Source organism: Bos mutus, chromosome 11 (assembly GCF_027580195.1).
Source record: "Bos mutus isolate GX-2022 chromosome 11, NWIPB_WYAK_1.1, whole genome shotgun sequence".
NCBI classification, from domain to species: Eukaryota; Metazoa; Chordata; class Mammalia; order Artiodactyla; family Bovidae; genus Bos; species Bos mutus.
In genome coordinates, this window is record NC_091627.1 from 98,011,077 (window position 1) to 98,024,426 (window position 13,350).

The following is a 13,350-nucleotide window of genomic DNA, read 5'->3' on the forward strand; positions in this document are numbered from 1 at the left end:
AAGATAGGTCATATCATGAGACAAGAAAAAAAATTAAGAGATTTAAAATAATCAAAATCATATAAGAAGTGACATCAGAAAGATGGAATGGGATGTCATCCATTCTCCTTGCACCCACAGATACACTAATTCAACAATACATGGACCTATTCCCCATGTGAGAAATCCAGACACCAGTTGAGAGTCCCCTGAACTCCAGGAGAATGCAAAACCAGCCACCCCGAAGCTGGTTGAAAAATCTGAACCTCCTTCTTACCACGCAATCATGCCCCTTGGCAAAGTGCCACACCGTTGGGTGGAAACACCAAGCTCACAGCTTTTCCTGGGGAAGGAAGGAAGGAAGGAAATATACGGTGTTTCCAATGTTCTGTCTTTTCCAGGGAATGCCCATAAGAATGGTTGCTATGTTGCCTGAATCTGAATACTGATGCAAGAGGACCCTAGGTTTAAAGCAAATAAAGATGGTAGTATGGATTTTCATGCAAGTATTCAACAAATAGAAGGGAAATAGTGGAAGCATTGACAAATTTTCTTTTCTCGGGCTACAAAATTCCTGAGGACTGTGACTGCAGCCTTGAAATTAAAAGATGCTTGCTCCTTGGAAGGAAAGCTACGACAAACTTAGCATATTAAAAAGCAGAGAGATCATTTTGCTGGCAAAGGTCCATATAGTAAAAGAATTGTTTTTTTCCAGTAGTCATGTACAAATATGAGAAGTGAGAGTTGGACCATAAGGAAGATTGAGTGCCAAAGAATCAATGCTTTCAAACTGTATTGCTGGAGAATACTTTTTGAGAGTCCCTTGGACAGCAAGGAGATCAAACCAGTCAATCCTAAAGGAAATCAATCCTGAATATTCATTAGAAGAATTGATGCTGAAGCTGCAGATTCAATACTTTGGCCACCTGATCCAAAGAGCCAACTCATTGGAAAAGACCCACATGCTGAGAAAGATTGAGAACAGGGGGAGAAGAGGGTAGCAGAGGCTATTATGGTTAGATAGCATCACTGACTCAATAAACATGAATTTGAGCAAACTCTTGGAGATAGTAAAGGACAGAGCAGCCTGGTGTGCTACACTCCACAAGGTTGCAAAGAGTTGTACATGACTTACTGACTGAACGATAACAACAACAAATTGACCATAGCCCTCATCTCAGCACAGGGTAAGCAGGCAAAAAATTTAAAAATCCCAGCTTCTCCCTGGGTTAGAGAAAACTGAATCCTGCATTCATGTTCCAAATTTTCAAAATGCTGGCCAAGGCTTTGGTCTCCTTTACTCAGAGTGCTGAGGGTGCTTGAGCATTCTAGTGTTTTTTATCTCTACTCTATGTCATTCAAAGATTTGACTTTATATATTCCAGATCCTGGTCCCTTGTTGGATACAGATTCATAATTTTTTCCTCTCAGTCTGCAGTTCACTGTATTAGTTTCTTATTGCTGCTGTAACAATAACCACAGACTTAGTGACTTTACACAAATATTTTGCATTACAATTCTGAAGGTCTCATGTCTGAAATGTGTCTCACCGGGCTTAAACTCAGGTATCAGTAGGTTGTTTTCATTTCTGAAGGCTGTTGGGGAGAATTTGTTTACATTTTACAGATTCTAGAGGCTGCCCACATTCACTGGCTCATAGACATCTTCTATCTGCAAAGTCAGTGATGCTAACTTAAGGCTTTCACACAAAGCCTTCTGAATCTTTTCTGCTTCCTTCTTCCATTTTTAAAAGATAATATCCTTATCTTAAAATCAGCTGACTAGCAACCTTAATTCTATTGAAATTTTAATTTCCCCTTGCCAAGCAACACACACACCAACAATGAATTTGGGGTGAGAAAATATTTGTAACACCATTATTCTACCTAATACACTTTTCTTCTTATTCTCATACCTGGAGAGGTTTACTTTTGCAGAATATAAAAAAAATAACTTTGATGAGGTCCAAATGATCAATTTTTCCTTTTATTGATTATGTTTTTACTGTCATATCTAGAACTCTTTGCCCAAACCTAGATAGATCAGAAGAATTTCTATTTTTCAAATGTTTTTATAGTTTTACATTTTATAATTAAGTTATTGATTCTGAGTTAATTTTTGTGTAAAATGTGAGATAGGTGTTCTTTAGGTAGGTGTTCATTTATTTCTTATGAATATCCAGTTAATTAAAAATCATTTTTGAAGTTTGTCCTTCTAATAAAGTGCTTTTGCAAATTTGTCAAAAATTGTTGGGACATATTTATTTATGTCTGTTTCTGAGTTCTTTGTTTTGTTCAATTGGTTTATATGTCTGTCTGCTGATATCACATAATACTGATTATGTGCCTGTGCATATGTGCTCAGTCATATCTGGCTCCTTGCAACCCCGTGGACTGTAGCCCGCCAGCCTCCTCTGTCCATGGGGTTTCCCAAGCAAGAATACTGGAGTGGGTTGCCATTTCCTCCTCCAGAGGATCTTCTCAATCCAGTGATGGAATCAGAATCTCCTGTGTCTCTTGCATTGGCAAGAGGATACTTTATCACTATACCACCTGGAAAGCCCTAAATAAAGGAAAGCAACTGCCCAATGTGGAGCTTGAGCCCATGACTTTGGGATTAAGAGTCTCATTCTCTACAGACTGCGGTAGCCAGGCATGCATTATTTGAAACAATATGAGACAGTATGATTTTTCCTACTTATGTTTCTTTATAAAAGTCAGTTTAGAGACTGTATAGCCTGTAATTTTCCTTAAACATCTTAGAGTAAGTTTATTTTTGTTTACAGCATAATTCATTTTTTAAATTTGAATTTATCCCTTTCTTTCCACTCTCCAACATCACATACACACATGCATGCCCACACCTAGACACCGCAGGGTTTGTTTTTTACATATTAAACAGGCGCCTTTGAGTTGTAATTCATCTGACAATTAGCATCACTGTTTACATAAATTTGGCAATAATCAGTATTCCTTAGTGACTCTTGCTTCTAAGCAATCTTGGGGTCCTCACATAAATCAACATACTGTTAGATATAAATACCTTCTTGATCCCACTTTATTTTTGAAATAGATTCATCAAAGAGGTAACTGTGGAAGTCATTTCCATGACTTTAATAGTGAGATCATTCACAAATTAATTCTGCACTTTCCCTCTGACCTTTCTAAAAAATATAATAATGACTCTGATACAATTCAGTTTTTTTTTTTTTTAATACCACCAGCTTCTGTTAAACAGATCTACTTCTTTACACTCAGAAAAGTGGAGCTGCTTCTTCCTTTATATGTCTGCTTTCCTAGTCAAAGATCTACCTGTCACATTCTTAGAATGCGTAGAGTACACACACACACACACACACACACACACACACACACACCCAATCCAGTCCTGATAGCTGTTCTAATAATACCAAGTTTGCAGAATTTGCCTGTTCATCATTCTACCTTGGAGCTTCTTCAGCTCATCTCCTGGTTTCAGTTATGATGAATCACACCATGTATCCCAATTGAGATTAATTTCTACATTGTGTATTTATCTTTGTAATTGCTGCTGCTGCTGCTAAGTCGCTTCAGTCATGTCCGACTCATATAGTCTAAACCCTGAATGTAAAATGTGATTGTTTATAAGACACACAGCATGAAAAACTCATTGGAAAAGACCCTGATGCTGGGAAAGATTGAAGGCAAAAGGAGAAGAGGGCAGCAGGAGGTGAGATGGTTGGATAGCATCACTGACTCAATGGTCATGAACTTGGGCAAACTCCAGGATATAGTGAGGGACAGGGAGGCCTGATGTGCTGCAGTCCATGGGGTTGCAAAGAGTAGGACATAACTTAGTGACTGAATAGCAACAACATGAAAAAATCATAAATTTACATTTAAAGCGTAATGTACTTTGTGATTGCACTATATAATGAACTTAGTTGAAGCTCTTTCATTGTATGTACAATGTGTATCAAAATTTATAAATAATATCTGACATTACTTTCAGGTCTTTAATCACTTTTAGTTTAGTTTTGTATATGATGTTACAGAGTATTCTGATTTCCTTGGTTTACATCTAGCTGTCCTGTTTTGTCAGTACTACTTACTGAAGAGACTGTATTTTCTCCATTGCATGTTCTTACCTCCTTTGTCATAGATTAATTGATCATGAGTGAGTGAGTTTATTTCTGAGCTTTCTATCTTGTTCCATTGATCTATATATCTGTTTTTATGCCAGTACCATGCTGTTTTGAGGATTATATCTTTGTAGTATAGCCTTAAAGTCTCTGTTCTTTTTTGAGACTGTTTTGGCTACTCAAGATCTTTGGTATTTCCATGCAAATTTTAAAACTATTTGTTCTAGTTCTGTGAAAAATGCCATTGGTATTTTCCTATGGATTGCATTGAATCTATAGATTGTCTTGGGTAGAATGGTCATTTAGCAATAGTGATTCTTCCAGTCCAATGTTTGTGTCATTTTCAGTTTCTGTCATCAGTGTCTTACAGTTTTTTAAATACAGGTCTTGTGCTTCCTTAGGTAGGATTCTTCCTAGGTTTTTTTTTTTTTTAGTTTTGTTTTCTTTTTTGATGCAGTGGTAAATGAGACTGTTTCCTTAATTTCTCTTTTTGATACTTTGCTGTTAGTGTATACAAATGCAACAGATCCCTGTATATTAATTATATAACCTGAAACTTATAAAATTCACTGATGAGCTCTAGTAGTTTTCTAGTGGTGTCTTTAGGGATTTTCTGTGTATTGTATCATGTTATCTGCAAACAATGACATTTTTACTTCTCCCATTCCAATTTGGATTCATATTATTTCTCTTTCTTCTCTGATTCTGTAGTCAGGACTTCCATAACTATGTTAGATAAAAGTGATGAGGGTGGGCATCCTTGTCTTGTTATTTTGTAATTAACTGTAAATGGAGGGAACCTTGACAATAGCATAAAAATTAATTAAAAATATATTTTGATGCACATGCAGCCTACAACTGTTCTCTAGACTACTTTTTAGTGTACTGCATATATGCAAATATATTTGTACAGTAGTTTGAAAGCAAACGAAAGATGTACTTTTAAAATATGGGGAATGATTATGATGATAATTAAGACAATTAATCTGATATTATTGAAATGCCTAGGTGCAACTAGTACTTATTTTTAATGAGTATATTTTATTGACTAGGTGATTGGATGTTAACTCTGCCATTAAGTAGAAAAGAAAAAGATTAGAGTAAATTTAAAAAGGAGAAAAATCTTATTTTGAAAGTAAATAATACACTCATCTAAGATGCTTCTTTTTGGAATTTCTCAGGAAAGAAGTAACTGAAAATGCACAGGGTGGGTCAAAATATGTTCCTGTCTCTTAAGACACCATCCCACTCTGGATCTAGCTCCATAAATACTCTTGTGCCTGGTGCACCATTTTTTCCCCTCAAATTGTGTATGAGTAAAGATCTCAGACAACTGCTCCCAGCCATGGTGATTCGGGGCTGTCATGAAGTGTCAGCAACCACGATGAGTATCAAAATGTGTCAAGAACTAAATAAAGACCAGGGACTGAATAAAGCACCTGGACACAGAAAACTATACATCATCTCCTTTGCTTCCTTTGTGAACGTTGGCATATACAGTGTATTTTTAGCAGGAAGGGATGGGATGATTTTGCTTAATGCTCGACAGCTGCTCATTAGGCAGATCAGAATGAGATAAGCAGAATGAGATACTGGTTAAAATTGCAGAGTAGGTGCCAGGAGTATTAGATTTCAAGTCTTGTTCACTAACCTTGGGTGACCTTGAAGACTTATCTTCCTCTTGCTCTTCCTGGCTTCTCTAGACTTAGAGCTAGGGCAAGAACATTTTCCCAACATATCAATGGCTTTAGCTGGAATTTGTAAAACTCTGAGGTTCTTGAAGTCACAGGTTTCATTTAAAATCATTGCCCCCAAAATATGTCATTGTGGCTATTCCATTTAGATATGAGTTTCATGAAGAATAAAATGTAAGATGGATATAGGAATGGAACTGTTGATAAAGTTTGATTTGGTGAAAATCTACCTTTGTTGATATTGGAATTTTTTAAATCAAATAGGCCTCAAATGCTTACATTGTTGGGCTCAGTGGGTAAAGAATCCACTTGCAGTGCAGGAGACGCAGGTTTGATCCCTGAGTTGGGAAGATTCCCTAGAGGAGGGCATGGCAACCCACTGCAGTATTCTTGCCTAGAGAATCCCATGGACAGAGGAGCCTGGCAGGCTACAATTCATAGGGTCACAAAGAGTAGGACACGACTGAAGCAGCTGAGCACGCACACACACTTATCTTATCTTATGTATGTTAGTCACTTGGTCACGTCCAACTCTTGATGACCCCATGGCCTTATAGCCTACCAGGCTCCTCTGTCCATGGAATTTTCCAGGCAAGAGTGGGTCGCCATGACAAGCACACTTACCTTGTCATTAGATAATTCTGTTTCACCTCAACCCAATTAAATGCATCCAAATATGATATGCACAATCAAATGCAAGCATATACTGTGGTCAGATTGAGTAAAGGTAGTCAGTCGCAAAATTCAATAACTTTCTGGTTATCCACCATTCAGTGTTTTTTCAGCTAGTCACTCTTTCCCAGCTGGAGAGATGAGATGTTCTTTCATTTTGCGACTTCTAAAAAAAAAGTGAGACTTTCACTTATTCAATTATTGAGGTTAGCAAAATGAATAAATTTCATTGTCAGTATTTAAAAATATTTTTGGTCTATAACCTGAGTTTCTTTTTCAGACCCTTGAATTATAAGACAATAACTTAATGATGAGATGAAAATGGCTTCTTTCAAAGAAATTACTTTACATTCCAGCATGTCAGGAGTTCAAAAGAGTTTCGTATTTCTTCAATAGTGATGACTATGGTGAGTGTTTTGCTGTAGACTGTTCCTTTTCAGTATAATATTGACAAGATTGATCTGGTTGCTGGAAAATGTATAATTTGACCTTAGCTTGTTAACATATAATTTTTAAAGTAGCATTGTCCTCTTTCATGTTTTACCACTTATAATGGTAATTTGAATGAGCAATATTTTTAAAAATCCTGGTAGTGAAAATATGGTGCAGCTGTAGTCTGATCCATGTAAATGGACTTAGTGATGGTCTCTGATACGGCTGATCACCTGGAGAACCACGAGGATCCTGATCAGTGAGCCAGGCTGATTCTGCATCCTGCTGAGAATAAAGAAGCCAATGTTGGCTGTCGGCTTCCACAAATAAGTTGCCATGGTCAGCATTTATGATTCCAATGAGCTTCTGCTGCCAGCGTCTGAGATGCTGTGGGCCTATGCCAACGTTCGGACTGAGTCTGTGCCCAAGTTCCTCAGGACATTCATGTCCTCAGTGCATTCTGTGCACAGATGTGACTCACTGTATACGTTTCCATTACGATAGGTGACACAGTAATAAAGCCATTTCTTCTTTAAACACTGTTTTTATCAGGCCCCTCCAAGAAAAACATAGTGTAAAATGCACACGCAAAATCAGATGCCAATGCTGTAAGTTTTCCCGGGGAATGCAGTTCAGGGTCCCACATTCCATGAAGATGCAAGAAAAAATGACACCAAGAAATACACATGATGGGCAGTCAGCACATAATCAAGTGATGATAATGAAGCTGGATAAATGGTCACAGCCTGTGAATAAGTCATAGGTCAAATTCATTTTATCTTTGCTTTAATTCAAGTTGGTTTTTAGTACTGAAGCCCACAAAGGGGAAATGCCTTAACAATTCTTAGCCTATGGTCAATATGAGTAGAAGAGGGGGTATAACATCATGTACTAATGAGGAACATTTGAGGAAAGTAAAATCTGTACATTTGGCAATACATTTTCCTCTAGAAGATAAAACCAGTCAATATTTTGGAAATATTTAAGTCTTCACTAAAACATTGAGCTTTATCTGATCTTGGTAAAACTAATTCTTGCAGCAGAAGTCAGCCATTATCTTTTTTTTTTCCCACAGAAAATTCACATAAAATATAAGCCAACTTCTTAATGAAAATCTGGTTTCAGCTATCCACAGAGGGTGAAATTGGTAAAATAAGTTAACTTCTCTCTGCTAGAGCTAGCTTTTTTTTTTTCCTTTGACAAATATTCCCTGCTACCCAGGGTACACTTCTCTCTGAGAACTGTGTTTTCCCCAAGATGAGCCCTGAAGGAGGTGTGGACCAAGGGACTTTGCTCTCTGGACCAGATATGACCAGGAGACAAGTATTAAACTCCGCCTGATAAGCTCATTGGTTGACCAGCTGTCCATTTTGTATCTGTTGCTGATGTTTGCTGCTGTTGTTCAGTTCTACGCTACTCTACGTTAAGTCACTTCAGTCGTGTCCGACTCTGTGCGACCCCATAGACGGTAGCCCACCAGGCTCCCCCGTCCCTGGGATTCTCCTGGCAAGAACACTGGAGTGGGTTGCCATTTCCTTCTCCAGTGCATGAAAGTGAAAAGTGAAAGTGAAGTCGCTCAGTCGTGTCCGACCCTCAGCGACCCCATGGACTGCAGCCCACCAGGCTCCTCCATCCACGGGATTTTCCAGGCAAGAGTACTGGAGTGGGGTGCCATCGCCTTGTCCGTGTTCAGTTCTGAGGCATGTCCCACTCTTTGATGCCACATGGACTGCAGCCAGGCTTTCCTGTCCTTCACTATTCCCCAACTTTCAAGCAAGAATTCCAAACGAGAGTCTCCAAGAGATGGAGCTGAATTCTGTTCCCCTTGAGTGTGGCCTGGATTCAGCCACTCTCGCTAATGAATGACAAATGTGATATATGACACTAATGAGATTAGCTTATAAAAAGATGGTGACCTCTGCCTTGAATTCTCTTGCTCTCTCTCTGCGATCTCTCACTGAGGGGGAAGCAAGCTGTCCTGGCTTTTAAGCAGCCCTCTTGTGAGGTCCATGTGGTGAAGCCCTAAACCTTATGGTCAACAGCCAGAGAGGAACTGAGTCTGCCAACAACCCCAGTCTTGAGCTTGAAGTGCAAACCCTCATCCTAGTTGAATCTTTGGATGAGTGTACCCCAAGGTGAGAATGTGTCTGAAACTTAGTCAAAGACCTTGAGTCTGAACCATATGGATGAGAAGCTCTCAGAGTCTTGGCTTTCAGAAACTGTGTGAGATAATGCATATTTATTATTTTAAGATGTTGAGTTCAGGTTGGGGGTAATTTGTTACATAGCAATAAAAAACGATACAATTGGTTTCCATGTAATAGTGGTAAAACTCTTGTATCTACATCTCCAGCCTGTTCTTTCATCAGCTTCTTTTAAAGACACCCCCACCCCTCCCTGTGACTTAAACAATTCTAATTGCCAAAGATTCTGTCTTTGGTCCCCTTTTCTTCTTACTCCAAAATCTTAGGTGATCTTATTTGCCTATATAGCTTCAAAAATGAATCAAAACTTACATATTGATATGCATTGTCTTGACCAAGGTTTTTCAGCTGTGGAACTTTCAATATTTTGGATAGGATCAGCCTTGTTGGGAGGAACTCTCCAAGGTGTTGTAAGATGTTTAACAGCATCCCTAACCTCTGTACTCTAGATGCCAGGAATAGCCTCCAATCCCTCAGCATTGAACACCAAAAATATCCAACTATAACCCCCAGAATGGCAGTCAATAATATAGTTTTCTGAGGGTAACTGTTGCAGACCATTGTGCAGAGATTCAGATACATAGATCCATCCACCTATCTAAGGTTTACTGATGGTCTCCACTTGCATAGTAGTCTAGTAGATGAAAATACCAGACCACCTTACCTGCTTCCTGAGAAACCTGATAAATGTATGGAGGTCAAGAAGCAATCATTAGAATTGGACATGGAACAACAGACCGGTTCCAAATTGGGAAAGGAGTACATCAAGGCTGTGTATTGTCACCCTGCTTATTTAACTTATATGCAGAATACATCATGCAAAATGCCAGGTTGGATGAAGCACAAGCTGGAATCAAGATTGCCAGGAGAAATATCAATAACCACAGATATGCAGATGATACCACCCTATGGCAGAAAGTGAAGAAGAATTAAAAAGCCTCTAGATGAAAGTGAAAGAGGAGAGTGAAAAAGTTGGCTTAAACTCAACATTCAGAAAACTAAGATCATGACATCTGGTCCCATGATTCATGGCAAATAGATGGGGAAACAATGACAAACTTTATTTTTTGGGGCTCCAAAATCACTGCAGATGGTGACTGCAGCCATGAAATTAATAAACGTTTGCTCCTTGGAAGAAAAGATTTGATCCAACCTAGAAAGCATATTAAAAAGCAGAGATGTAATTTTGCCAGCAAAGGTCCATCCAGTCAAAGCTATGGTTTTTCCAGTAGTCATATATGGATGTGAGAGTTGGACCATAAGGAAGACCAAGCACCAAAGAATTGATGCTTTTGAACTGTGATGTTGGAGAAGACTCTTGAGAGTCTAAAGGAAATCAGTCCTGAATATTCACTGGAAGGACTGCTGCTGAAGCTGAAACTCCAATATTTTGGCACCTGATGCGAAGAGCCAACTCATTAGAAAAGGCCCTGCTGCTGGGAAAGATTGAGGGAAATTGAAGAGGGGGACAACAGAAGATGAGATAGTTGGATGGCATCGCCAACTCAATGGACATGAGTTTGAGCAAGCTCCTGGAGATTGTGAAGGACAGGGAAGTTTGACGTGCTGCACTCCATGGGGTTGCAAAGAGTTGGACATGACAGAGCAACTGAACAACAACAACTTCAACACAGCCAGCTTTGATGTTTAGTATTGCCTTCTCATCATTTTGTTGTTAAGCCCATCGTTTGTGTTCGTCTCTTCCCTGTGTTGGTCTTTGCCATGCCTTTGCACATGCCTCTTCTGCCTAGAATGTGATCTGCTTTCCTCTTCATTGCGCTTATTCTCAGCCAGCTCTCAGATCTCATCTAGAATGACACTTCTTCAAGGAAGACCTCTCTGATTGCCACAGACTAGGGTTAGTCCCGCTAGCATGAGCTCAGGCGGTTTCTGCCTCTTCTTCTTAAGAGTTACAATTATCTTTGGAAATTTGAGTGTTTGTCCCAACACCAAGAATTTTAGCTTCATTAATGAGAGTGTCTGTCCATATCCCTTCACCTTTATATGGCTCATACCTGCGTAGTGTGTTTTCACCAGTTTTCCTGGTGGCTCAGATGGAAAAGAGTCTGCCTGCAACGCGGGAGACCCAGGTTCAATCCCTGGATCAGGAAGATCCCCTGGAGATGGGAATGGCAACCCATTGCAGTATTCTTGCCTGGGAAGTTCCATGGACGGAGGAGCTTGGTGGGCTGCAGTCCATGATGTGGCACAGTTGGACAAGCGACTAACACTTTCACTTTCATGCTAAACTTTAGGTTTGAGTCACTATTCCTCTAAGAGACAAAGAACATTATTGAAATAATAAAATTCAAAACTGCTATCAGAGTTAATGAACCAACTGGTGAAACCGTGCACAACATAAATAGCAAAATATAAACAAAGAAAAGTGAACTTTGATTCTGAAAAGTGTCAAAATACTTCAGTTTTAAAAGTGTAAATAAAACTGCTTTCTTTTTTTTACCAGAAATTATAGTACAACAGATATAGTTAAGCACACTAAAATATTCTATGTGGCTAAATGTAATGTAATAATTAAAATTTAAGAAAACTGACATATCTATGACAAAGTATTCTTATTTTTATATTTAAAGAATTTTAACAAGTTAATAAGAAGGCAAATTATTTGTTTCAAATAAAGAAAAAAGAGGAGAATATGTAAAAATCAGAAATTAACAATAAATAGTATTTGAATGAAAACAATAATACATTCTGGTTTTATAATAGCAAAACATTGGGAACCTATATATCCAGTGTAGAAGACTAATTAAAAACCCATGTCTCTCTAAAATAAAATTTTATTCAGAAAATAAAACTGAGACTATAAGTCTATATTTGTTAACAAGGAAGTATTTGTGTGTTTCTAAATACACATTCCAACACATATATTTTTTCACACAGTTAAGTGAAAAAAAGTACGTTTACAAAATATGGATATTACTATGACCATTTTCATAAGAATGTGTGTTTTGTGAGTGTGTCCTGAGAAACATGGTAGTGTGGGGATGATGTTTGGACAATGGAATTCTATTATTACTTTATGTATTGTTTATGATGCATATCTATTTTGTTTACAATCAGAAGAAAAATGGTAGATTATTTTGGAAAAATAATAAAAAATAAACTTAAAGATCTTAAATGTTTGTCCCCTGAAATAAAATGTATCTTAAGAATTTTAGCCCTAAGGATCTTTGTCCTGGAGATATTGTTTCTTTAAAAAAAAAAAAATCTCTGCTGCTGTATCCTATCTAAAGCTTTCTTCCATAGCTTCTAACTCCAATGCCAGCTTTCAATAATGTAATCCTGCATATTTATACAACTATCAAAATTCAATTTAGAATTTTAAACCTTCCTAAAACTCATCCATCACATTAGTAAAGAAAATTGGGTTACGCCTTACATCCCAAATGAAAATTAAAGCCATCTGCTAATTCTATAGCAGACTTCACCTAACTGTTTTGCAAAAGCATGTAACTTGAGTAAAAAGAAAAGAAGCAAGCAGAGTCTCAGATCTTCTTTAATCTTTGTCTGAGCACCATGTACTGGGGACCTGGCCATCAACAGACGGGAGTCTTTTGCACAGGGGGCTTCTTCACAAAAGAAACTGTCTTGTTTGTTCCTAAATTTTGTTTCAGTTTCATCATGATTAGCAAATGAGCTGGACTTAAGGTGGCTCAGAGGCAGACTGTTAAACCACCGCCTTATCTTTCTTTTGCCACAGATTTTCTGCTAAAGCCTAGGGGCCAAATTTAGAGAGGTTGATGTAACAGATGTGCTCATAAAATTGAATGCATACCTGTCCTGCCTATCAAAGAGCCCTCAAAAATTTCCCCTTGCACGATGTTCTGATTTTCTTGTCCTACCTGTAAAGGTCCCAGTAGGGAAAGTTTCTGCCCCATCTTCCGAGCAGGCTGGCAGTCCCAGCTTTGAGACTGTTCGCGATGAGGTCTTTGCAAATAAGCCCAAGTTACATCATGTCAGCTTCAAATGAAATCATAACACAAAAACAAAACATTCATAAATTGAGAGAAATTACAGAGCACCAAATGAGATACAAGAATTTTATCTCCTCATTTGTATATTCCTGTTTCCTTGTCTATAAACATATGTTTGCACATGCCGTGTATTGATAGATTAACATATAAAATTACAACTTTGCATTCATAACACTGTAGTTAAGGTTGTCTCCACATTTATATTTCTTAGGTTTTTTTTTTTTTTTATCTGAACCATAAACATCCTCTCTGGGCTG